Source organism: Myotis yumanensis, unplaced genomic scaffold (genome assembly GCF_028538775.1).
Source record: "Myotis yumanensis isolate MYYU_CA2020_CCGP unplaced genomic scaffold, mMyoYum1.0.hap1 SCAF_13, whole genome shotgun sequence".
NCBI classification, from domain to species: domain Eukaryota; kingdom Metazoa; phylum Chordata; class Mammalia; order Chiroptera; family Vespertilionidae; genus Myotis; species Myotis yumanensis.
This window is the reverse complement of record NW_027223764.1, coordinates 52,674,149-52,698,378: the sequence shown is the minus strand read 5'-3', so window position 1 is coordinate 52,698,378 and position 24,230 is coordinate 52,674,149.

The window sequence follows — 24,230 nt, the reverse complement described above, 5'->3', positions numbered from 1 at the left end:
ATGATGATTGTGATCATGGTGGAGGTGGTGATGATGAGAGTGATGGTGGTGATGATGATGATGAGCTGGCTTCCAGCTTTCCCCAAGCTTAGAACTAGTGTTGGGCTTGGAATCAGCTCCAGCTGTAGAAAAAACTACAAATTTGTCATTATTATTTCAATACTTACAGTTGTATACTCACTTTTCAAATTTCTGGGAAATTTTATAGAATGGTACCCACTTGACATCAATGTGTTTGCTACCATGATATCACTCCATCTTTCCCCAAATTATGAAGAAATCTTTTTAAATTAAATTTATTAAATTAAATGATTTAATAAAATTAAATTATTATATATACATATTCATATATAATAAAAGCCTAATATGCAAATTGTCCCCTTGACAGGGAGTTCTGCCAGGAGTTCGACCACTTGCTATGATGTGCGCTGACCACCAGGGGGTGGTGCAGAACATGACGAGTGTTGGCACCACCGCACTGGCAGCCGGTGGCAATGGAGGAGCTGCAGGCCCCAATGAGCCCCGATGCGAGCGGGACCAGGGTGGGATGGTGGAGCAGGTGAGTGGGCAGTGCCAGGCCAAGGCGGGTGTGAGCCACTGGTCACCAGGCGGGGGCTGATCTCCCCACACGCGCCGGGCTCCCAGGTGGGGTGATCGGGCCCCCACAGGCAGCGACCAGCAGCAGTGGCTGGGGGCAGGTGGCCAGGGGAAGGGAGCGAGTACCCGGCCAGCAGCCGACAGCCACTAGGGACCCTACCAGTACACAAATTTTGTGCACTGGGCCTCTAGTTGGTTAATAGAACCATATAGGTTTCGAGTGCACATTTCTATAATACATGATCTGTATAGTGCATTGTGTGCCCACCATCCAAAATCAAATCATCTTTTATCACCATATATTTGGCCCCCTTTATACTTTTACTACCCCCCCCACCTTCCCTCTGGTAACCACCATACTGTTGTCTGTTTCCATGACTTTCAGTTTTATATCTCACGTATGAGTGAAATCATATGGTTCTTAGCTTTTTCTGACTGGCTTAATTTTCTTAGCACAATATTCTCAAGGTCCATCCATATTGTCACAAATGGCAGTATTTCATTTTTCCTTATGGCTGAGTAGTATTTCATAATATGTATGTACCACATCTCCTTTATCCAATCCCCTTTTGAAGGACACTGTTATCTTCATGTCTTGGCCACCATGAATAGTGCTGCAATGAACATAGGCATCCATATATCTTTGTGAACAAACGTTTTTGAGTTTTTAAGGTAGATACCCAGAAGAGGGATTGCTGGGTCATATGGCAACTCTATTCTTAGTTTTCTGAGGAACTGCCATACTGTTTTCCATAGTGGCTATACCAGTTTACATGAAGGAATTTTTAAAGTTCATTTTACATGTGAAACAACTGATGTTCAGAGAGCTCAAGGTTATATACAATGTGGCTGAGGCAGAGTCAGGAGTAAGTCTCAGATTTTTTAAACTCAGTTCTCTTAATTGGGAAGTTTCCTGCTCTTTGTTCATAATGTGAGGGAAAGTCCTGATAATAATTTATACTGTGATATAAATAACCCATATCTTCTGCTAAGGTGTTATTCTTCTCATTAAAATGATAGGTCACAGGAAGACACAGAAACAAAATGTGCCCTGCCTTTGGAAAACTCCCAGGCACTCACCTAAGCTGTGATGCTCGAAGGAAGATAAACATCTGACCCACAGACAGGTGTGTGTGTGGGGGGCCGGGGGGGGTGGGGGGAGGCAGCAATTTGGAGAGGGTAGTGGTCCATGCAGCCTTGAATGCTCTGTGTGGGTCACTTTGCTGGAGCTAAATGTTGTGATTCCTAAGAGAGCTGAAATGGAAAGGCATGAAGGAGGATGCGCAGTAAGCAGCCTGGCCATAGTAGTAGGATATTCCTGTCAGGCATTCCATGCATTCTATACTCAGTGTGGTCCATGTATCCTGGGGATTTGGCCACCCTGAGTCAGAGGGAACCAAGCGAGGAGTGTGCTGGCCAGATTTAGGGAGCTGTGGCCAACATATCTGTTCAGAGAGATTCCTGACAAGCCTGTGAGCTATGACTTTCACATGATGCAGGAACACACACATACACTCACATACATGTATACATATATCCCAGGCTTGGCTTCCTCTGCCCCTTGCAGAGGAACATTCACTGTCTTGCCATCCTCACTGGCCTTCTTCATTGCTTCCTTGAGCTGACTATTTCTGGTCTCCTTGGCATCTCCATTGTGCAGTCCCCTTTGTGACCTGGAATTTCACAGGTCTTCTCTGCCTTTGATTGCTCCTTCTACCCTGAGTGGCTGTTCTCCCCCTTCCTCATCAGAGATGCCTGTGGGGAGTACATCTATTTCCGGTGCTGAAGCCGCTTAAGTTCTGTCTTTGGAATCAGGGGCTGCTCTGCCTCAGCACCAATCCATCTCCTGGCAGTTTCAGCTCATTTGTTATTTCTCACAAACTAGATGGTCGCAGCATGGTCTCCACTATTTTCTTCACCCCCTGCTTATTACAAAGAAGCACAAAAAGGCAGTGATGCATTTTACTTATAAAAACACACTCAGTGGATCTATAATTCTGCTTCAGATGAAATTTAAGCCTCCATTTCTCTTTTTGACTCTTGCTAATGTTGGGGCCCTGCTCCTTACGATTAAGCTGCCTTTGCCCATGAAAAATTACTTCCCATACATACTTCCCATACCAACTTCATAAAAATGTGAGCATGGCTTTTGGCTGCAGAAAGGACAGGCCCCAAGTAGGCTGGGAAAAGAGAGCACACTGAGTTTGAATTTCAGGACAATTACTTACAAGCTGTGTGAACTTGGTCAAATTAATTAGCTGCCTCAAGTCTTCACTTATGAAATGTGTATAACAACTTCTTGATGGTTTGGGGATTAAATGTGATGGTGTATGAAATGGACCTGGCTCTTCGTCAATGCTTGCCTCAGCTCTTTTCTTCCTACCCTATGTGATAATGCCCATGTGTGTTTGGATAGAAATGTCAATCAATAGATGATATCATGGATTAATGGATCATTTGTAAAACCCCAGTAGAACAATAAACAAAGAGTCTACCTAGATAGACCCTGTGCATTCATATCTGCTGACACAGAGTCAGCTGCATCGAGTTACAGGTGCCTCTGTTCTGTTTGGACAATCCCACCAGCTGTTTCTGGGGTGGTGACAGGGTCTTACAATGGTGTATGGAAAGCAACTTGCATTGTGTCTGCACATATAGGTGTAAACTAATGTTAAAGCCACAGGATTGCATGGTGCCTCCAGGCTCCTGTTGTTGGATTCCTGGGCGGAGGACGGCCATGTGTCATAGAACTGGGGTGGGAGGCCAACTCCAGCAGATGCCTCTGTGATACAGGCTTCCTTGGCTCAGCAAACAGGCCCTCAGGATTGCCGCTGACTCCAGGGAGCAGAACTGCAGTCTGCAACATTTGGGCATGTTGTCTAGCTAGAGGATATTTACAGAGGTTGACCTGGACAGGGTCTTGGGTCTGAAATTGGCAAGCACTGCTGAGGTCTGAGTTATATGAAAGGATATTGAATAAAGAAATAAAGATAAAGGCGAAGAGGGTTCTTTTGCAGGATAAGGAGAACATTATTATCTCAAGAACAGAGTGAATGGAACACTTTTAGATTAAATAAGAGAACATATTTAATCTGGGTTAGGGTCTGGAACTTGAGGGAAGTTTAGATATTGAATTTGAATACTAACACTCTTCACTTTCTATTGTTACATACATTTTTAAAAATTTTATCTGTATTGGTGAAAGTATTACAGATGTCCCGTTTTTCCCCCTCCATTGACCTTCTTCCCTCCACTCCCCCCACCCCACCCGCCCTGCCATGAAACCCCCACACCCGGCCCCTCCCCAGACCTTCCCTGAACTACTGTCTGTCTATGGGCTAGTTACATACATTGTTAATAGTCTTTTTTATGTCACTGGAAATCCAAGGTATGTTTCAGTGCTTTTGGGAGTCCTTTAAAAAGCAATAAGTGTCGTCATGCTTGAAAACTTCTTTTTCTTAAAAGGGAAAGTCCTTTATGTGGCTTTAGAATTTAGAGAAGCTTCGGGCAGTTGCAAGATCAACTTGAATCTTAAGTAACTCTCCATGTAGAGCTTCTGATGATGGTACATATATAGATGTCTCCCTTGGGGTGTCCTTTGCCTGCACACCCTAAGGTTTCTGGTTGAAGATACATGCAGCCACTTCCAGTTGTGGATGTTGCCATTAGGGCATTCACTGATCGAGACAACAGCGAAATGTTTCCAAGATCAGGGGCCAGAATTGTAGCCATGCAGGTGAAAGTGGAGACTCTGGCTCCGAGCTGACAGCAAACCTGTTGCCCTTTTTTCCCTAGGATATCTTAGTTGTGGGTCTGTGCACATAGCTTCAGATAGAGCAACTCGCCTGGTCCATTATCACTACCAACAAATCAATGTTTTGGTGAGCCTATGTCATAGACTTGGCAGTGTGGGGCTGGGGAAGACACAAGGGAGGATGAGGAAGGGTTGCCATGCTTAAGTTTGAAGTGATTAATAGGTTAGCAGGTGGTTAAAAACCCACTGAGGAGACTGAAACTCAAGCTAAATGACCTATAAGAATTATCTGTGTTTGAGGAGCTTGAGGTGACCTGGAAAATTTAGACAAGACTTAAAGCAAGGCAAGGCCATTGTTAGGCTTTGAAGTACGTTTGGATTTGGATGAGTGGAAAATGAGGGCATAGTCTCTAGAGTGGAGGCAAGTTGTATGAAAGGGACAGAAATATGCATTGTGTGGGAGGACAGTGCCCAGAGCATCACAGCTGGAGCCACCAGGTACAGATTGCAGAGGAGTGAAGTTGACAGTCATAACAAGTAAACTAAAGCTTCAAATGCCAGATAAAAAAGTTAAAAAAAAAAAAGGAGCCAGCAGTTACATTTGTAGGTATCATGGTACCACAGTGGGAATCTCTTTTAGGAACTTGCCCTGCTGTGTTTCAGTCATGCCCGAGAAAGGCACCATCGAGCTTGCGGCCCGAACCAAAACCAGAATCCCTAGTTCATTCTTTTCTCACTATCTCTGAGCTCTACAGTTGGCTGTCTTTGGACTTCAAATGACTAGCAAGGAGCTGGGACAGGTCAAAGGGGATGAGTGAGGGTTGAAATGGGAGGGGACAAAGAGGAAACTGGCAGGAAGGCTCTCACAGCAATTTAGATGTAATATGACTTGGCCCTGACCCAGGAGTTGAGAATGGCTATGGGAATATAGGGATCGCTCTGAGAAATACTACAGAGGGGCAATTGGAAGATCTGGGACCAGCTGGGTGCAGGGGATGATTCGAAGAAAGGCATTCATAATAACTTTCTCTGAAAAGGGATTAAACCTTGACACCCAAGAACATTGACAGGCCCCTAAATGAAATGAAGTGGACTTTGAAGTGGAGTCAATTTAGAAGGAAAGATGAAGAGTACAGTTTGACACCTGGAGAGGTTGAAATAATGGTACAACTCAATGTGCACATTTAACAGGCATTTGAAAATGTGGGAGTGTGTCTCTAGGGAATGGAGTCCTGTGTTTGGAGATCACGAAGGTGTGAGCTGCGAGCCTGAGACACAGTAAAGGCAGAGAGTAGAGAGAAGGCAAGCACAGGTCAAGGTCTTGGTCCTGAAGGAGCAACTTGCCTGTGACCAGGATAATCTGAAGAGAGCTCCTCCTCCATTTGCTGCTATTCTGTCCTCGGTGTCCCAAGCATTTTTCTTCAGGGATATGAAGGCCATACAGCTCCCCTCTGGGTCTGGGAGGCACGTTGCAACTTTTCATGAGGCTCCTAGTAGGCACTAAATGACTGGAGATCATATGACAAGTGGAAAACTGAGGCCTATAGAGTGTGGGGAGGTGACAAGCCAAAGCTTTGCAGTTAGGAGGGCAGATAAGACTCTAGTCAGCCCAAGGACTGTGGATAATGCCCCTGCTTGCCCTTTTACAGAAACAGTGTGGGTCACTAAGAACTCAAGCACTGGTGTCAGGCAGACCTTGGTTAAATCATGACACCACCCGTCGTAGATTTGAGACCTGAAGCAGGTTAGTTTATCTCTCTAAGCCTCAGTGTCCTCATCTGTAAAATGCAGACAATGAGATCACCAGCCACTTCAGGTCCTCCTATAGACTGGATAGGAACTAAGATGCTGAGCACATCACCACCTGAAAAGTCTTCCACAAATTCAATAATGCATGAACTCAAGAAATGATTATTGTACACTCATTAGGCTCCTGGTATCAGGAATGAAATAGTAAAATCAGTACTGTGTCTGCCTCATGGATCCTACAACCTAGAGGAAACACACATTAATCAAGTGACAATAAAAATTGATAATTGTCAACTGATAAGGACTATCAAGGAAAAATGCAGGGCCCTCCAAGAATAACTAATAGGGTGGCCTTGTCTAGTCTAGAGCTCAGGGAAGAACTAAAAGATTAAGGATACCAAGGAACCCCCCCATGTGGAGAGAAAGGCAGTGGAAGGAGTCTGCACAAAGGCCAAGAGGTGAGAGAGAGAGGGCCAGGTGGCATAACTCCGGGGTGTAGCCCCTAGTCATTAGGCCCCTCCCCCTACAGGATCTCCCTGGTCCAGATCAACCCTTGTGAGGACAAGGACACTCCCATTTCTACCAATTGAAGGGAGATGTATCAAGTTACTATATATTTGGTATTTTGAATATCTGGGGGAAGCCCGGGACACCCTTAGAACCCAAACTGCCCTAATCTCTAGTTTTTCCAATTTGGGGCTTCTTTTTGGCCTCCCCTTCCTTGCTAAGTAAGAGCCCTGCCTATACCTCCAGTCTCACCACCAGCAGGGATGGGCCCATTAATACACCTGTTGCTTCAGCTGGGGTCCCAGTCTGAGTATAGTGATCACCCAGAATGTTGAGGCCAACTGGTGATAAGTTAGCCACAGGGACAGCAGGAAGAGGGAGGGTCATGAATGATTATTAGGTTAAGCTGAGAACATGTTGCTCCAAGACAGCTGAAGTCAGGTTCCCTGGAGAGAGGCAGTCTTGTGTCCAAAAAGGAGCCATAGTACAGCCTCCCCAGCATTACTCACTGATAGTAATTCCTACCTGTGTTACCGATAGGAGCACTGAGTGGAAAGAAACAGCAGAGCAACCACAGGCTACGCAGCCAGGAGGAATGAAGAGGTCAGTTTGGGTTAAACGTTTCAGAATTAGGGCTGTGAAAGGCACGTGGCTGCTTGACCTCCCTGACCCTGATCATCGCCCTGGGCTGGGAACCCCCTGCAGCCCTGATTCAGTCACCAGATTGAACTCTGAGAGCAGGATCTTCTGGTGGTAAAACCCGCTACATCACACCCTTAGCACAGGGCAAATTTGCAGGCCCCAGACAAGCTGCTTCATCTCTGACTCCTTCACTCACAGCTTTCCACATTCATAACACCCTGAAGTCCCTACATGCCTTCTAGTTATACTTTTCCAGCTTTTATCCTACTGTAGCCTCTCTGGGAACCTCCCAAATGCTCAGTGAGAATTGATGAGTGAAAATAGCTACTACTGAGGATGCTGATGTGGGAGTGTCTAGACCCTGCACAGCTTAAGCCTTTTGCAGAAGTGAATCCAGTTATTATTTTTCATTCTCATAGACTAGAGGCCAAGTGCACAAAATTTGTGCAGGGGGGGAGGGTGTCCCTCAGCCCGGCCTGTGCCCTCTCACAATCTGGGACCCCTCAGGGATATCAGGCCTAAACTGTCAGTGGGACATCCCTCTCACAATCCAGGACACTGCATGCACCAGTGACCATACTTTTCATATGGATGAATGGCATCTTGCTGTTGTATAGGCAGCTACATTTTTTTTTGCCCTGATTATAAAAAGTAGTACATAACATGATCCTTCTGAGGCAGTAGTACCATTTTCCTCATCTTATGGGTGGAAAAACTGAAGCAGAAATAAGTTAAGTAATTGGCGTGTCACACAGTTATAAGTGTCTGAATCAGGGCTGACCACAAAATGTGCAAGCCAGAGTCCATGCATGTCATCACTGCATCATCCTGTTTTTTTAGTGTTAGAGTAGCCTTGCCAGGTTTTAGTTTTTAAATCTAAGAGACTATTCCCAATATATAGGGTAGGGTCCCTAGGCCTGGCCGGTGATCAGGGCCATCTCTGGGGTGACTGGCAGGCAGGGCAATCGGCAGCCCCTGCTGGCACCCACCTTGGCTGGTGGCCTGGTGCTGCCTTCTGGCCAGCCCCGCACCCTGATCACCACTGCTGGTTGCCCCCCAGTGGTCAGTGCTCATCATAGCGACTGATCGTTCTGCCAATTGGTTGATTTGCATATTAGGCTTTTATTATATATGATCCCAAGGCTAAAGGGATCCATAGGCACCAACAAATCTCACAGCATCATTAGATGTGGAAGGAACATTAACATCTTCTTTATTTGATTACAGCCAACAGTTCCTAGAATTCACCTTGTTGGTAATTCTCTAGATCATAAACTGAACAGGAAACACTAAATACAAGGAACTTTCTTACAGGTATAGCATTATGTAATATTTATTTTGAAGTTAAAAATGATCTCAGCTTCAATGCAGAGATTTCTGAGGCTGTGGAGCAGACTTGACAAGGGAGGGCATGGGATGCTCCTTGCAGCAGGAGGAAGGCATAAGCATCCATGGGAAGTAAAATAGGAACCCTGCATAGAAGTAGGCATATTACACCAATTTGTCAATGATTCCACAACTCTGTGGGCTAGAGGATAATCTCTCAGTTTTATAACCTATTACCTCACTTCCTCATCAACTGGCAGAGCTAGAATTTGAAACCAAATCTGTGAAACCAAGCCTTCACTCACAGCTTTAGTGGTTGTTCCACTAAATCAGGTTGCCTCATATTTATTTATTTGTGCATAGAAGCAATAACTTCAGAAAATATTTTTCATAGGTGCTGTATCCTGAAGTTAAAAAATAACACCCAAAAGTAACACTCTTCAAGCCTTGAGAACTTGTCATTCTTTATAAGCATTTCTCAATGACAGCCAGTTGTACCTGTCACCCTCCTACCTTGAGGACTGTGAAATGAGAATTTCTATGAAAGATTTATAGGCCTAGATCAAAGCGGAGGCAGGGTAAAGTTCAAGCTCTGGTCCCCAAGGTTCCTTTTGTTCTGTGTGCTAATAAAAATAACAGTCCCACTTTGTAGTCACAATGCTTTGTTCTTAACAGCTTAGAAGAGCTCACTTGTGGCTCCATGTGTCCTTTAGTTCACATTTTATATCTCTGTCTATGAGCTGGCTGTCTCATAGAAGGGAGATGATCCCTGACAAGTAGCAGAAACACAGATGTAATTGAGTCATTACAGAGCAGTGTGGTGTGTGTCTCAGAGTTGGGTACATGGATGAGGGAGTCACTAACTCTAATTGGTGCAGAAGCTCCTTGGGAATGAGTCTAGTTCAATGAGAAGAAACACATGTGCACAGAGTACTTAAAAATGGCAGGTGTGATCTGACCTTCCAGGGCCTTGTGTGACAGGTTAGGGAGTTTGTAACTAAACCTCCCGCCATGGAGAGCCACTGAAGGTCTGGCTTAGTTCCGAGCTCTGTGTACTCCTGTACGCTCACATCCAATCCTCACTTTTGGCCCAACCACACTTCCAACTCCGATAAGGGGGTGACTGGCATTGAAGTGAAGCAGGAGATTCTTAGAGCCCCCCACCCGCCCCTCACCCCTCTACTAGTCTAATCTGACCAGGCGTCCATATTGCTATGACTAGGCTTCTTCTTTGCTATGGTAGTCTTGTTCTGATCTGCTTGGGTCTGGAAGGACACTCCATTCTCAGGGGCTACAGGATGACCCCTATAAACCGACTCAGTATCTGATATTGCTATTTTTGCCTTTCTGGAGCTGAGTGTCATTTAGTGTAAAGTCCTGGGGTCTGCCTGCCTTTTCAGGTACTCCTTTACTGTATCTTGGACCCTCCCCTTAGGCCAGCTTTTTGCCTAAAGCGGTAGGGGAGTATGAGGGCTATTCCACTCTTAATATCTGGCCTCAGTGCCTGCACATGGTTTGGCTCCCCAGATCTCTACCTGACAGAGGTAAGTAGATAGCCTGAGCCTGATAGTAGTTTACTTTTTAGCTTCATCCAGACACCCAGATGTTATTGTGAAAAGCATCCCTGGTCCACTGCCTTTTTATAGGTCACTGGCAGACCTGTTCAAAGCTTAGTGTGGTATCAGAGGTAGTAATTCTTCGTAAGAATTTTCTGATTAGTTAATATTGTGGACTTTTATGTCCCTTGGGGAAAAAAAGCTGTGGTACATTTCCACCATGTTACACTATGCAGCAGTAAAAAGGAAGGATCTCTTACACTTTGAGACAGCATAGAGGACCTGGAGTGTATTATGCTAAGTGAAATAAGCCAGGCAGAGAAAGACAAGTATTACATGATTTCACTCATATATGGAATCTAATAAATAGAATAAACTGATGAACAAAATGGATCCAGAGATATAGAAACATGGAACAGACTGTCAAATCTCAGAGGGAAGGCAGGGGTGAGTGGGTGGGAAGAGGTCAACCAAAGAATTTGTATACATATATGCATAACCTATGAACATAGACAATAGTATGGTGAAGGCCTGGGGCAGGGGGTGAGGGCAGACTAGAAGGGGTCAATGAGGGGAAAAGGGAAGGTATATATATATATATATATATATATATATATATATATATATATATATTACTTTCAACAATAAAGATAAAAAAGAGTTTTATACAATGTTAATATTTCAGTGCCATTTGGCTATTTAAAATATATCTTCAAAATTACTATTTTTTTCATGAAGGCTATTAATGTGGTATAACTTCTGAGACCTTCAATATGTGAGACATCTGTTTGTGGTATTTCAGAGGGAAGAGGAGATGGGAAGAGATTAACTGATGAACTTATATGTATAACCAATGGTGTGGGGAAGGACTGGGGAGGGGCATTAATGGGGGGCAGGGGACGTCTGTAATACTTTCAACAATAAAGATAAATTTTAAAAAATTATATAGGTTTAAAGTATACAATTCTTTGATACATCATCTGTATATTGCATTATGTGTTTATCACCCAAAGTCAAATCTTTTCTGATTACCATTTATTTGGTCCCCTTTACCCTTTACTACTCCTCCACTCCCCTTCCCTTTGAAAAACCATCATAAGGTTTTCTATGTCTATGAGTGTTTGTTTGTTTGTTTTTCTTGTTTTTTTTCACTTGTTGCTTTCAGTTTTATATCCCACACTAGAGGCCTGGTGCACAAAATTTGTGCACTGGAGTGGGGGGGTCCTTCAGCCCAGCCTGCACCCTCTTCAATCTGGGACATTCCTCTTACAATCCAGAACTGCTGGCTCCCAACCACTTGCCTGCCTACCTGTCTGATTTTCCCTAACTGCTTCTGCCTGCCAGCCTGATCACCCCTAACCACTCCCCTGCCAGCCTGATCAATGCCTATCTGTTCCCCTGGCAGCTCAATCACCCCCAACTGCCCTCCCCTGCCTGCCTGGTTGCCCCCAACTGCCCTCCCCTGCTGGCCATCTTGTGGCTGTGGGTGCCAGCCTCTTTGAGGGCGTGGCAGTCAATTAGCATATTCCCTCCTTATTGGCTGTGGGTACCACCATCTTTGCAAAGGCGTGAGGGTCAATTAGCATACTTTCTCTTTTTTAGATAGGATATGAGTGAAATCATATGTTTCTTAACTTTTTCTATTGATTTATTTCAGTTAGCATGATATTCTCAAGATGAATTCAGGTTGTCACAAATTGCAGTATTTCATCTTTTCTTATGGCTGAATAGTATTCCATTGTGTTATGTACCACATCTTTATTTGATCATCTCAGGAAGGATACTTTGGTTGTTTCCATATCTTGGACACCATGAATAATGCTGCAATGAATACAGGGTTGCTGGATCATATGGCAACTGTATTCCTAATTTTTTGAGGACCTTCCATACTGTTTTCCATAGTAGCTGTGCCACTTTGCATTCTCACCAGCAGTGAATGAGGGCTCCCTTTTCTCCACAACCTCTTCAACACTTGCTATTACTTGTCTAACTGGTGTGAGGTGGTATCTCATTGTAGTTTTGATTTGCATTGTCCTAATAGTTAGTGAAGTTGAACATCTTTTCATACCTTTTTCTCATTTATATGTCTGTTCAGGTCCTCTGTCCATTTTGTAATTGGATTTTTTTGGCGTTGAGTTGTATGAGTTCTTTATATTTTTTGGATATTAACCTCTTGTCAGAGCTGTTGTTTGCAAATATCTTCTCCCACTTGGTTTGTTGCTTTTTTGTTTTGTTTCCAGTTTCTTTTGTTGTGCAAGAGATTTTTAGTTTGATATATTCCCATTAATTTATTTTTGCCTTTATTTCCCTTGTCTTTGAGATCAAATTCGTAAAATGTTCTCTAACAACAAAGTCATAAGTTTAGTCTCTGTTTTCTTCTATGTAATGTGTTGATTCTACTCCCCCTTTCTCACTCACAAATTTCTTCATCCATTTCCTCTCCCACCTCAGAGTAGTCCATCCCTCTTCTAACTCACTGTAAATTTACTGTAGTCATTTTTATGTGCCTCTTTATCTCAAACTAAATCGAAAACATCACGAAATATCATTGACTCCATTATCAGTATATTCCTAATACAACTATGCCCTCTACCCTATCACTAGATCAGAGCCACCCATCATCACTTGCCAGAGTGACTACAGAAGTCTCCTAACTTTACACTTGCCCCATTTCAGTCCATTTACTACCTACAAAACAGATTAGGACTTTTAAAATTGAAGCCATTGCATAAGCCCTTTGTTCAAAATCCTCCAAAGTCTTCCACCTCTCCCAACGTAAAGCTCATGTCTCTACAAGGTCTTATTTGATCAAGTCTCCTGTTACCCTTCCTTCTAGTATCTACCTCCATCCATTTGTTCCAGCTATGTTGGCCTGTGTGGTTTCTCAAACATTCTAGGCATGCTTCCTTTCTAAGGTCTTTTTGCTGGGATTTTTTTCTTTTCTGAAAACATTTTTACCAGCTATCTCCATTGCTTCCTTCTTTGTCTCCTTAAAAGTTTTATTCAATGACCATCTTCAGGAGGGTGTCCCTGGCCACCGTATTTAAAATTATAAATTGTTGTTTACCACTGCTTCCATTCCTTATCCACCATAGTTGCTCTTTTAAAACTTCTCTAGGGTAATCTTCACTTTCTAAAATATTAGACAATGCATTTATTTATCATGCCTATTTTTCATTATCTGTGCCCTATCCCCTCCACTTAATGAGGGCTCTGTGAGGACAGGCATTTTCGTTTTGTTTGTTGACGCATCTCAGTTTTGTATCTATAGTTGTTGCACATTAGTTGCTCTAATATTTGTTGATTGAATAAATATTCTACTAAATCACAAGGAGAATGTTTTGTTCTAAGTATCAACTTAACATTAGAACTCTGAAGAGTGTGTTACTGATGAAGTTTGGAGTTCCAGATTTCATTAGTCTAAGTTAAAGCCCGATAATGCTGTCCTTGTCAGTCCTAGATTTGCAAAAAGTCATCAGGATAAAGGATTATAAATAAAATCCAGCACTAATCACACTGTTCACTCAGATGCCCACACTCCAACCGGGGCTCCGACCCAAAACCTGGTATTATGTGCCCTGACTAGGAATTGAATCTGTGACCCTTCAGAGCATAGGATGACACTCTAACCAACTGAGCACATTGGCCAGGGCAAGATATTTTCTAATTCCTGTTTTGATTCCTATATTGACCCACTGGTTTTTAAGAATGTGTTCATTTCCATTTATTTATGCATTTTCTAGTTTCCCTTCTATTACTGATTTCTAGTTTTCTTTCATTGTGGTCAGACAAAATAATTTCAATCATCTTGAATTTATGAGGACCTATTTTTTTAAAAATATATTTTATTGATTTTTTACAGAGAGGAAGGGAGAAGGATAGAAAGCTAGAAACATCAATGAGAGAGAAACATTGATCAGCTGCCCCCTGCACACTCCCCATTGGGGACGCACCCGCAACCAAGGTACATGCCCTTGACCGGAATCGAACCTGGGACCCTTGAGTCCAAAGGCCGACGCTTTATCCACTGAGCCAAACCGGTTAGGGCGAGGACCTATTTTTTAATCTAACATGTGATCTGTCCTGGAGACTGTGGTCAGGGGGCTTGAGAAGAATGCATATTCTGCTGCTGTGGGTGGCAGGTTTGGTACATTTCTGCTAGTCCTTTTCATTTCCTTTTTTACTTCTTTCTTGTTTGTTTTTCTCTTCAGTGAGAAAAACTTCAAGCAGGGACATTAGAGACCCAACTTAGAGCATATGGAAAGTAGGTACAGGAGAAAATGATATAAAACTATCAAAACAAAAAGAGAACAAAATGCTTTTTACTAATGTTTGTGAGTAGACCAGACTGAGGAAGTTAAAAGTGCTCAGGTTGCCTGGCTGGTGTGGCTCAGTGGTGGAGTGTTCTGATTCCTGGTCAAGGCAAATGCCTGGGTTTTGAGCTCAGTCCCCAGTAGGGGGTGTGCAAGAGGCAGCCGATCAGTGACCTTTCTCTCTCATCAATGTTTCTATCTCTTATCCCTCTCTCTACCCCTCTCCCTAAAAATCAATAAAAACATGTTCAAACATTTTTAAGAAAGTGCTCAGGCTAGCAACCCTTTCCCACCACAACCTGTCCTTGCTGCCTGCTATTCGAGCCTTACAAGGGGCCTCAGAGCCTGCATAGCAAAACAAACCTCTGCGTTCGGTTCCCCAGAAAACCCAACACCCTTCAGTTGGGCCATTTCATATGTGCCACCCATGGTTGAAGCACCAGTCAGGCAGAAGGAGCTTCTTGCAAAAATCTCAAAATCTAGTCACTTATCTAGGCAGATGAACCATATTTAGGCCAGAAAAGAAAAAAGATGTGTGTGGCATGGGTGGATATGAAGATTTGTTTCTATTTATTTCCACAGAAAAGTCAATGTTTTGTCTGAAGCCTGTTCTGGGAGTATCACAGAACTCTGTTCTTTTTTAATTTTTTACTGCTGACACTATTACAGAATCCCACCGGCCCCCCCGCCCCCCCCCCCCCCCCCGCCCCTGCTTACCTTCTCCCAGCCCCCACCCCCCCTCCCTTGGCCATTACCATGCTGTTGTCTGTGTCCATGGGCTATGCATATATGTTCTTTGGTTAATCTCTTCACCTTCTGTTCTCTTTTGCCTAGGGATTCATTAGGAGGATTTAGAGAAAGTTGAGGATCCTGGATAGATTTTGCTGGAATCTCTGCAGAATATCAGTAAAGATTCCCCTTCTGAAACCATATGCAAAACATGCGAGGACCCCATAGGAATGACACAAAATTTTAGTTTTTCACAACTGACATTTTCTTTCTTGTGATTATTAGAAGATTTGCTTCTGAAAGCAAAACAGTTTCTTTCCCTGATGTCTGTTTGCTAACCAAATGGATGCAGGGCAGAGTGAATGGGGGGGGGGGGGGGCGGCTGAGGGTGGCCCACACATATGTAAATGCGCACCATTAGCATTCATTCTGTGTATTGGGTAATAGCGACACCATTTGTGTTTAACTTAACTTTAATCTCCTCAAAGGCAGAGACCACAGAAGATTCAAGTGGGCCTGGGGGTTCTTTGCTGGCTGATTCCTTAAGGTGACAAGAAACATCGGAAGTGACTAACAGATAGTGAGAGCCTGGAGTCATGGGCAGGCAGTCACAGGATATTTGATGAAGGGAATCCACAGGTCTTTTCTTCAGATTCCATTCAACACTTGGAAGAATGGCTCGTAGTCAGCAGCCCCTGGATTTCCACTGGAAGCTTCTTTTTACAGACTTCCTGAAGGAGTTGTTATCAAGGGAAAGTCAGCCCTGTGGGCTGGCTTTAGATCTGCGTGACCCATGGTGGCTAACCCCACACTCTTCGCTCCCACCATGTCCACCACAAAGATCCCTTATCCCCTCATTGTCCCAGACAGGAGGCAGCCCCTTTCTGAGCCAGTCTCACCAGACTACACCACCAGCCTCCGGCTGCTTCTCCTGCAGCGCTTGCTGCCATGGGTCCACAGCAGTGCCTTCCCCAAGTTGGAGCTCCTACTTATGCCTACATGTGTCTCTTCCTCTGCATGTTCATGTCACACAAAACCTCAGGGAGGCTAATGTGTGTTATATTCAAGGTAAACAAGCTGGCAACATGTTGAATCCTAAGCCCTTCATTCTACCTAACACCCCGGCATGGCCTGGGGTGCTGCTATCGGAGTTCCTGCTGGTGGTAGAATGTCCTTGATTAAGTCAGGGCTGGGCCATTTCAAATACAGCAACACTGCCTTCTTAGGTGTTCCTAGTGGGGCCATTCTCCCTTAATATTTATTTATTTATTTATTTATTTATTTATTTTAAAATATATTTTATTATTTTTTTACAGAGAGGAAGGGAGAGAGATAGAGAGTTTGAAACATTGTTGAGAGAGAAACATCGATCAGCTGCCTCCTGCACACTCCCCACTGGGGATGTGCCCGCAACCCAGGTACATGCCCTTGACCGGAATCGAACCTGGGACCCTTCAGTACGCAGGCCGACGTTCTATCCACTGAGCCAAACCGGTTTCGGCTCCCTTAATATTTAAAACATGACAGCTGAGCCTCTCAGAAGGCAGTGGTTGACTTTAAAGTGTGAGTCCATCCCCACTTAGAAGCCCAGATATGTTTAGTTTGTGTTCCTGCTCCAGTGGCTTTTATGCATTGTTGAACTTCATTGCAAATCCATGGAGAGTGTGGGGAAATGTTTTTGTCATGAGACTACCTAATGGAATGGAATCTATTTAAATGAAATCAGCATCCAGCCTCTTCTTTGGCAGGAGTGGTGATGCTGTCCAGAGCGCGGGCTTGCCAGAATCTCCCAGGCAACATGTTCACAGTCTGTGGCCTTGCCCTTGACTCATTGGATTGCAAATGAAATTTGTCTGGGCTCCCCGGTCTTGAAATTCTATATTTTTCCATTTGAAATCCTAATGTTTCCAACATTAGAACAGTTTCTTACATGTGCCTAGTCTTTTGTAATTTGAAAAATTATTTCATATACGCTACCTCAGGAGTCATTATCTTTTTACAGGTGCGTAACTAAATTTAGAGAAGTCAGATGACTTTCTCAAGGTCACCTTGCCAAGACATTAAAGCTGTGTGTGTGTTTTTTTCCTTTGCTATCTACTGCTTTTTATATTATAGTACACATTTGTAGATACTAAAGCAGAAACTACACAAAGATGGTCAAAATGGAGAATCATTTAAAACAGATAACATTTTTCTATTTCTTACTTACAAATAAACAGACATTTGTCCAAAAGTTGAAAACAAGTTCTCACATCTTGCCTACCTCAAATGCACTTTCTATTAGACTGTTCTTTCCTGTTTAATAATGCATTCATTTATTCATTCAAAAAACTTTTAAGCAAATACCATGTGTTTGGCACTATGCTAGGAGTCTTAGATAAAGAGATAACCAAGACAGGCATGTCCCCTGGCTTTTATGGAGTGTATGGTCTAGTGGGGAAGGCTGATATTGAATGGAAGTTACTGGTACACCAGTGCAATGAAGAGAAGTGCCCTTGGGAACATCTGGAAGCAGGAAATAAGAAGGTCTGTTGATCCAGGAGAGGTCTTCCTCAGGAGGTACTGTCTTTGTTGAGAACAAGTAGGACACAGTATATAGAAGGAAGGCTCTTGGGGTCTTCAAAGAGGAACTAGAAGAAGGCCAGTGTGGTTGAAGAGCAGAGACAGAGAGGAAGAGTAGCACTCTCATTCACTGTACAGGGAGAATCTGGTTATCCAGGCTGAAGCCCAGGAGGAAGGTATGAAGACTGTAGGTTGGCCAGTGTGGAGTTACCCAGAACATTCACAGTGCCATTTGTTGCCTGACTCAAGAAAACTGCACTTTGTCAGAGTTTTCCTATCGATGGAGAGCATTTCCCATCCACATGGCAAGCATTTGGTAGGATTGGCTTAAACGTAAGTATGACTGATTAAGCCAGCTGCAGATTATTTGGGCTACTGGTAGGCATGACTGGAGACTCTTTCTAAGGTACTGGAATATTCCTTGGTTTTGAAAGGTCCTTATTGGGTTATACTTTGACTTGGGGTAATGGTGCCCCTTGAAAATTATCTCAGCAAGAAGACAATTTTGCTTTTTGGTATAACTATGAATTTTTAAAATTTATTTTATTGTTTAGAGTGTGACAGATGTCCCCCATTTTCCCGCTTTGTCCCCCTTCACCCAGCTCCTGCCCTACCCAGGCCTTCACCTGTTTATTGTCTGTATCCATGAGCTATGCATATATGCATATAGGTTCTTTGATTAATCCCTTCCCACTTTCTCTCTCAGATCTGTCAGTCTGTTCCATGCTTCCCTATCTATGGTCCTATTTTGTTCATCAGTTTACTTTGTTCATTAGATTCCACATATAAGTGAGATAACCTGATATTTGTCTTTCTCTGACAGGCTTATTTAACTTAGCATAATAATCTCCAGGCCCATCCATGATGTCCGAAAGGGTAAGAGATCTTTCTTTGAATCCCAAAACACCAATCAGAAAGAATATATGCACTCCTATGCTCAGTGCAGCATTATTTACAATAGCTAAGATCTGGAAACAGCTCAAATGCCCATCAGTAGATGAGTGGGGGGAGAAAAGCTGTGGTACATTACACAATAAAATACTATGCAGCTCTAAAAATGAAGATGTAACTATGATTTTTTCAATACACTACAGCTCTAACCAGTTTGGCTCAGTGGATAGAGCATCAGGCCTTGGCCTGAAGGGTCCTGGGTTTGATTTTGGTCAAGGGCATGTACCTTGGTTGCAGGCTCTATTCCCCATGAGATGCATGGAGGAGGCAGCTGATCAATGTTTCTCTCTCTCTATTCCTCTCCCTTCCTCTCTCTAAAAAATCAATAAAAATATATTAAAAAATAAAACACCTACAATTTCAGCATTTTTTTCCTTTTAAAAATATCTTGGAGTTTACACATGTGGAAATAAAACTTCAATGCAAGTAAAATCTAAACTTATCTTAGAGTTCTTATGTCCCATAATTTATTCAAGGTTAAATCATGCGTGACCCTGAATATATTGCAATATGATAGCTCATAATTAGAGAACTTTTGACTCTTGTTGGCCAAGGTTCCCCCCCTTTGTAGTAGTGAAACCTATCACTCAGCTTTAGCCTTTGTAGAAGTAGATGGGATGAGGTTTTCTAGATTTTGTAGAATTCTTTAGCTTAGGCAGAACATATCCTCTCTTTTCTGTAGCCCACGTCAAACAGTCCAGCATGTGACTCAGGACTAAGCCCAACACACATCAAACATTCCTTGTGTTATTCTCTGACCAGGATTTTCTCTCAAGGATTTTTAAAAAAAGATATTGGACTGAAAGCAAGATGTGGGTGTTCTCGGTTCCTTCATCTACTTGCAAGATGACCTTTCATTTGCTTTAACCTAGCTAATGTTTATTGATACTATGGCTTGATTTTATTTTATATAAAATTTCTGTAAATAACAGCTGCCTCTGGATAAAGATTAAATTTAATAGACAAAATAGTTTAGGGCAGGATCCTAACAACTATCTAAGCAGACATGTTCAAGGGACTTTTTTTTTGAGTCTGTACTTGGCTCTTTAATTTTGGACAACATATTCTGAATCTCTACTAAGTGTATAGCCTTTTCAACAATGCACTTCCGCTGTCATGGCTGTGCAAGTTGCAAAGAACTTGGATGAACTCATTGGTTCTGTGGAGTCTCTTAAGTGACCAGAACCAAGGATTCAATCTCACAGATTTATGCTTATAAGCAGAGACTCAAAGGGAAAATGACCTTTTGAGAAGGAAGAGTCATGGAGCAGCATCAGACGGGAGAGCGGTCCCCTAAAAAAGGTGAATAAAAAATTTCAGGGGAGAAACCAAGATGACGGCATAGGTAAACACAGGAGATTGCTGCCTCGCACAACCACTTCAAAAATACAACTAAAAGATGGAACGGACATCATTCAGAACCACAGGAAGGCTGGCTGAGTGGAAATTCTATAACTAGAAGGAAAGAGAAAAGCATACTGAGACTCAGAGGAGGCGCAGTACAGAAGTAAAATATTAAGGTGCGGAGTGCATGCGGAGCAGGCTGGCGGCTGAGGGCGCGGTTCTTGTTTTCAATTGGGAGGGAGTCTCAGGCTCTGAGCTCAAGTTCTGGGCGAGTCTCTAGGGACCCAGACTCATACGGGAGGAACGGGACTGTCTGGCATCGGTCCGAACCCTAGGGCAGCTTTCTCTCTGAGGGGCTTGTAGCAATTATCGGGACACTGAGAAGCAGAACCTCTGAGGGCAAGACTGAGAGCAGCCATAACTGCTAGCCCCGCCCTGTTGATCCCATGGGACCTGCCCCGCCCAAGCCCAGCAGGGAGGCTTTTGCTGGATAGCCGCAGGCAAAGGCTAGATTAGTACCTCCCTAGAGATCCAGGAGCCAGGAAGCCCAGAGGTCAGAGTGGGACCATCCAGTTTGCAGCTCCATGGAACCATAAAAGACACACTCAGGGGGCAGACTCAGTGAGCACCAAAGCCCCATCGAAGCAAGTCTAGCCCCAGAGGGGTGTCTTCAGCACAGAAGTTCTCCCACTGCAGACACAGCTGATTCTCACAGCCAATTGGCCTGGAGGTCAATTCCTCACAGTGATAACTACAACAATCAAGGCTTAATTACAACAAGACTGTGCACAAAGCCCACAAGGGGGTGCACCAAGAGTGTCTACTGCAGGTAATTGTGATACTTAGTGCAGAAAGACACTCTATTGACACAGCGAAGCATAAAAAAATGCCTAGACAAAGAAACAGGACACAAACAACAGAAATGGAGGAAAGCAAACTGCTGGATATAGAGTTCAAAACCACACTTTTAAGGTCTTTAAAGAACTGTCTAGAAGCCGCCAATAAATTTAATAAGGCCCTCAAAAAGACTGGTGAGACCGCCGATAAATGTAGTGAGATCTTCAAGAAATCTAGTGAAACCCTCGATGTTGTGATAAAGAACCAACTAGAAATTAAGCATACACTGACTGAAATAAAGAATATTATACAGACTCCCAACAGCAGACCAGAGGATCACAAGAATCAAGTCAAAGATTTGAAATACGAAGAAGCAAAATACACCCAACCGGAAAAGCAAAATGAAAAAAGAATCCAAAAATACGAAGATAGTGTAAGGAGCCTCTGGGACAGCTTCAAGCGTACCAACATCAGAATTATAGGGGTGCCAGAAGAAGAGAGGGAGCAAGATATTGAAAACCTATTTGAAGAAATAGTGACAGAAAACTTCCCCTACCTGGTGAAAGAAATAGACTTCCAAGTCCAGGAAGTGCAGAGAACCCCAAACAAAAGGAATCCAAAGAGGACCACACCAAGACACATCATAATTAAAATGCCAAGAGCAAAAGACAAAGAGAGAATCCTAAAAGCAGCAAGAGAAAGAAAATCAGTTACCTACAAGGGAGTACCCATACGAATGTCAGCTGATTTCTCAACAGAAACTTTGCAAGCCAGAAGGGAGTGGCAAGAAATATTCAAAGTGATGAATACCAAGAACCTACAACCAAGAATACTTTATCCAGCAAAGCTATCATTCAGAAGTGAAGGCCAGATAAAGAGCTTCACAGATAAGAGAAAGCTAAAGGAGTTCATCACCACCAAACCAGTATTATATGAAATGCTGAAAGGTATCCTTTAAGAAGAGGAAGAAGAAGAAAAAGGTAAAGATACAAATTATGAACAACAAATACACATCTATCAACAAGTGAATCTAAAAATCAAGTGAATAAATAATCTGATGAACAGTATGAACTGGTGATTGTTATAGAATCAAGGACATAGAAAGGGAATGGACTGACTATTCTTGGGGGGAGGGAAAGGGGTGTGGGGGGGTGAGGGAAGAGATTGGACAATAATCGTGCACCTATGGATTAGGACAGTGGGTGGGGAGTGAGGGCAGAGGGTGGGGTGGGAACTGGGTGGAGGGAAGTTATGGTGGGAAAAAAGAAAAACCAATGTAATAATCTGAACAATAAAGATTTAATTAAAAAAGAAAAAGTCTGGCCCTAACCGGTTTGGCTCAGTGGATAGAGGGTCGGCCTGCGGATTCAAGGGTCCCAGGTTCGATTCCGGTCAAGGGCATGTACCTTGGTTGTGGGCACATTCCCAGTGGAGGGTGTGCAGGAGGCAGCTGATTGATGTTTCTCTCTCATTGATGTTTCTAACTCTCTATCCCTCCTCTCCTTTCCTCTCTGTAAAAAATCAATAAAATATATTTTAAAAAAATTTCAGAAAAATCTATTTCTTTTCCTGGAAGTGTTTGCATTATATAAAAGGAAACTAGAAAATCAGAATATTTCTGGCTGTTTGTAAAGCATCTTATAAGTGTTATGTCTCAGCTCAGCTACAGATAACCTAAGGTTGGGGTAGACTGGAAGGGGACAGAATTTGGAACCTGATGCCTCGGAGGGGTCCTCTGAAAACAGACCCCGACTCAGAACCTGGGAGAATGTTCAATATCACAAACAGAGGAAGGTTTCCAAAGGAAAAGGAATAGTCAAAGAATCAGCACTAAAGTGATCTAAGGAGCTTGTGAGCAAGCCAGACAAACACATACTAGATTTCCTCTGGGCTGACCCTATCTGAGTGCAAGTAGATAGTAGAAAACAGAGGGTTCTTCACTAGGTAGCAGTGTTTCTGCTGCTCAGTTAGGATTAAGAGGAAGAACTCTGTTCCCTGATAGGAGGACAACAAGAGCAATATCAATACTTTGGGGACTGGGTGATTGAGAAAGGAATCAAAAGTATTAAATGCAAGAGAGCAAGAAGCAAGATGGGGACACAATTATGATGATGGGACACTGGGTGGTACTTGGTCACAGAAACAAGGCAGAATCCAAGCAGATCAAGGACACCAGATCAGAGTGCTATGGATCTATTTAATTAGCCCATCTGTTCAAGAAACACTAATTAAATATTTTTAATATTCCAGATACTGTTCTTGGTGTAAGGAACACAACAGTAATTATGACATACATGCTTTCTGTCCACACAGTGTACTGAGTAGGTTAGTCCAATACTAAATGATGGAAAAGACAAAGAGAAAATATGAAAACATATTTGATTGCTTTACTTTTATTGATTTTTTAAAAAATTATTTGAAAAAAAGAAACCAAAGAAGTAGAAATAATCATAACACCAAATGCTTTAAAATTACGTAAAGTAAAAATGTGTAATTCTCCTGAACCCATTCCATCTTCTCCAGATATGCTTAATTCATTTTCAGAAGTGTTTTTTATAAACTTATATAGATATTGCCATATGCCTATGTTTTTTGGTAAGAAGCTTTGCCTCATTAACAGTATGTTATGGACAACTTTTCAAGACAGTACATATAGATCTACCCTTAGTTGCCTTGGAGTCCATAGTGTGGGTGCATCATAACATATTTAACTATTTCTTTCTATATAAGCATTTAGATTGTTTCCAGATTATACTTATAGACAATGAGTGTTTCATTTGAAATCTCTTCTGTATAAGATCCTAGTTGGTTCTAGAGAGCATAGGGGTAGGTTGGGTTTGAAGGTGGGAACCACATGAGAATGGGAATGGGGAAAAAGTTGGGAAGTAGGCAGAGCCCGAGAGGCACACGAGAACTTTCGTTCTCAAGTTATCTCATATAGGCAATCAATAAATTGATCTCAAAGCCCTGGTCAGGGTGCTCAATTTGTTAGAGCTTTTACCCATATGTAAAGTTTGTGGTTTTGATTTCCAGACAGGGTACTTGCAAGAGTCAACCAATGAATGCATAAATAAATGGAACAATGAGTCAGTCTCTCTCTCTCTCTCTCTCTCTCTCTCTCTCTCTCTCTTTCTCTCTTATTAATAAAAAATAAAGAAGTAAATGGGTCTCCCCACAGTGGGTTTCCCTTTCATTTTGATGCTGGTTTCTTTAGCTGTGCAGAAGCTTTTAATTTGATGTAGTCCCATTTGTTTACCTTTCCCTTTGTTTCTCTTGTCCTAGGCGTTGTATCAGTGAAAATTCTGCTACCTGAGATGTTTGATATTTTGCTACCTACATTTTCTTCTAGGATTTTAATGGTTT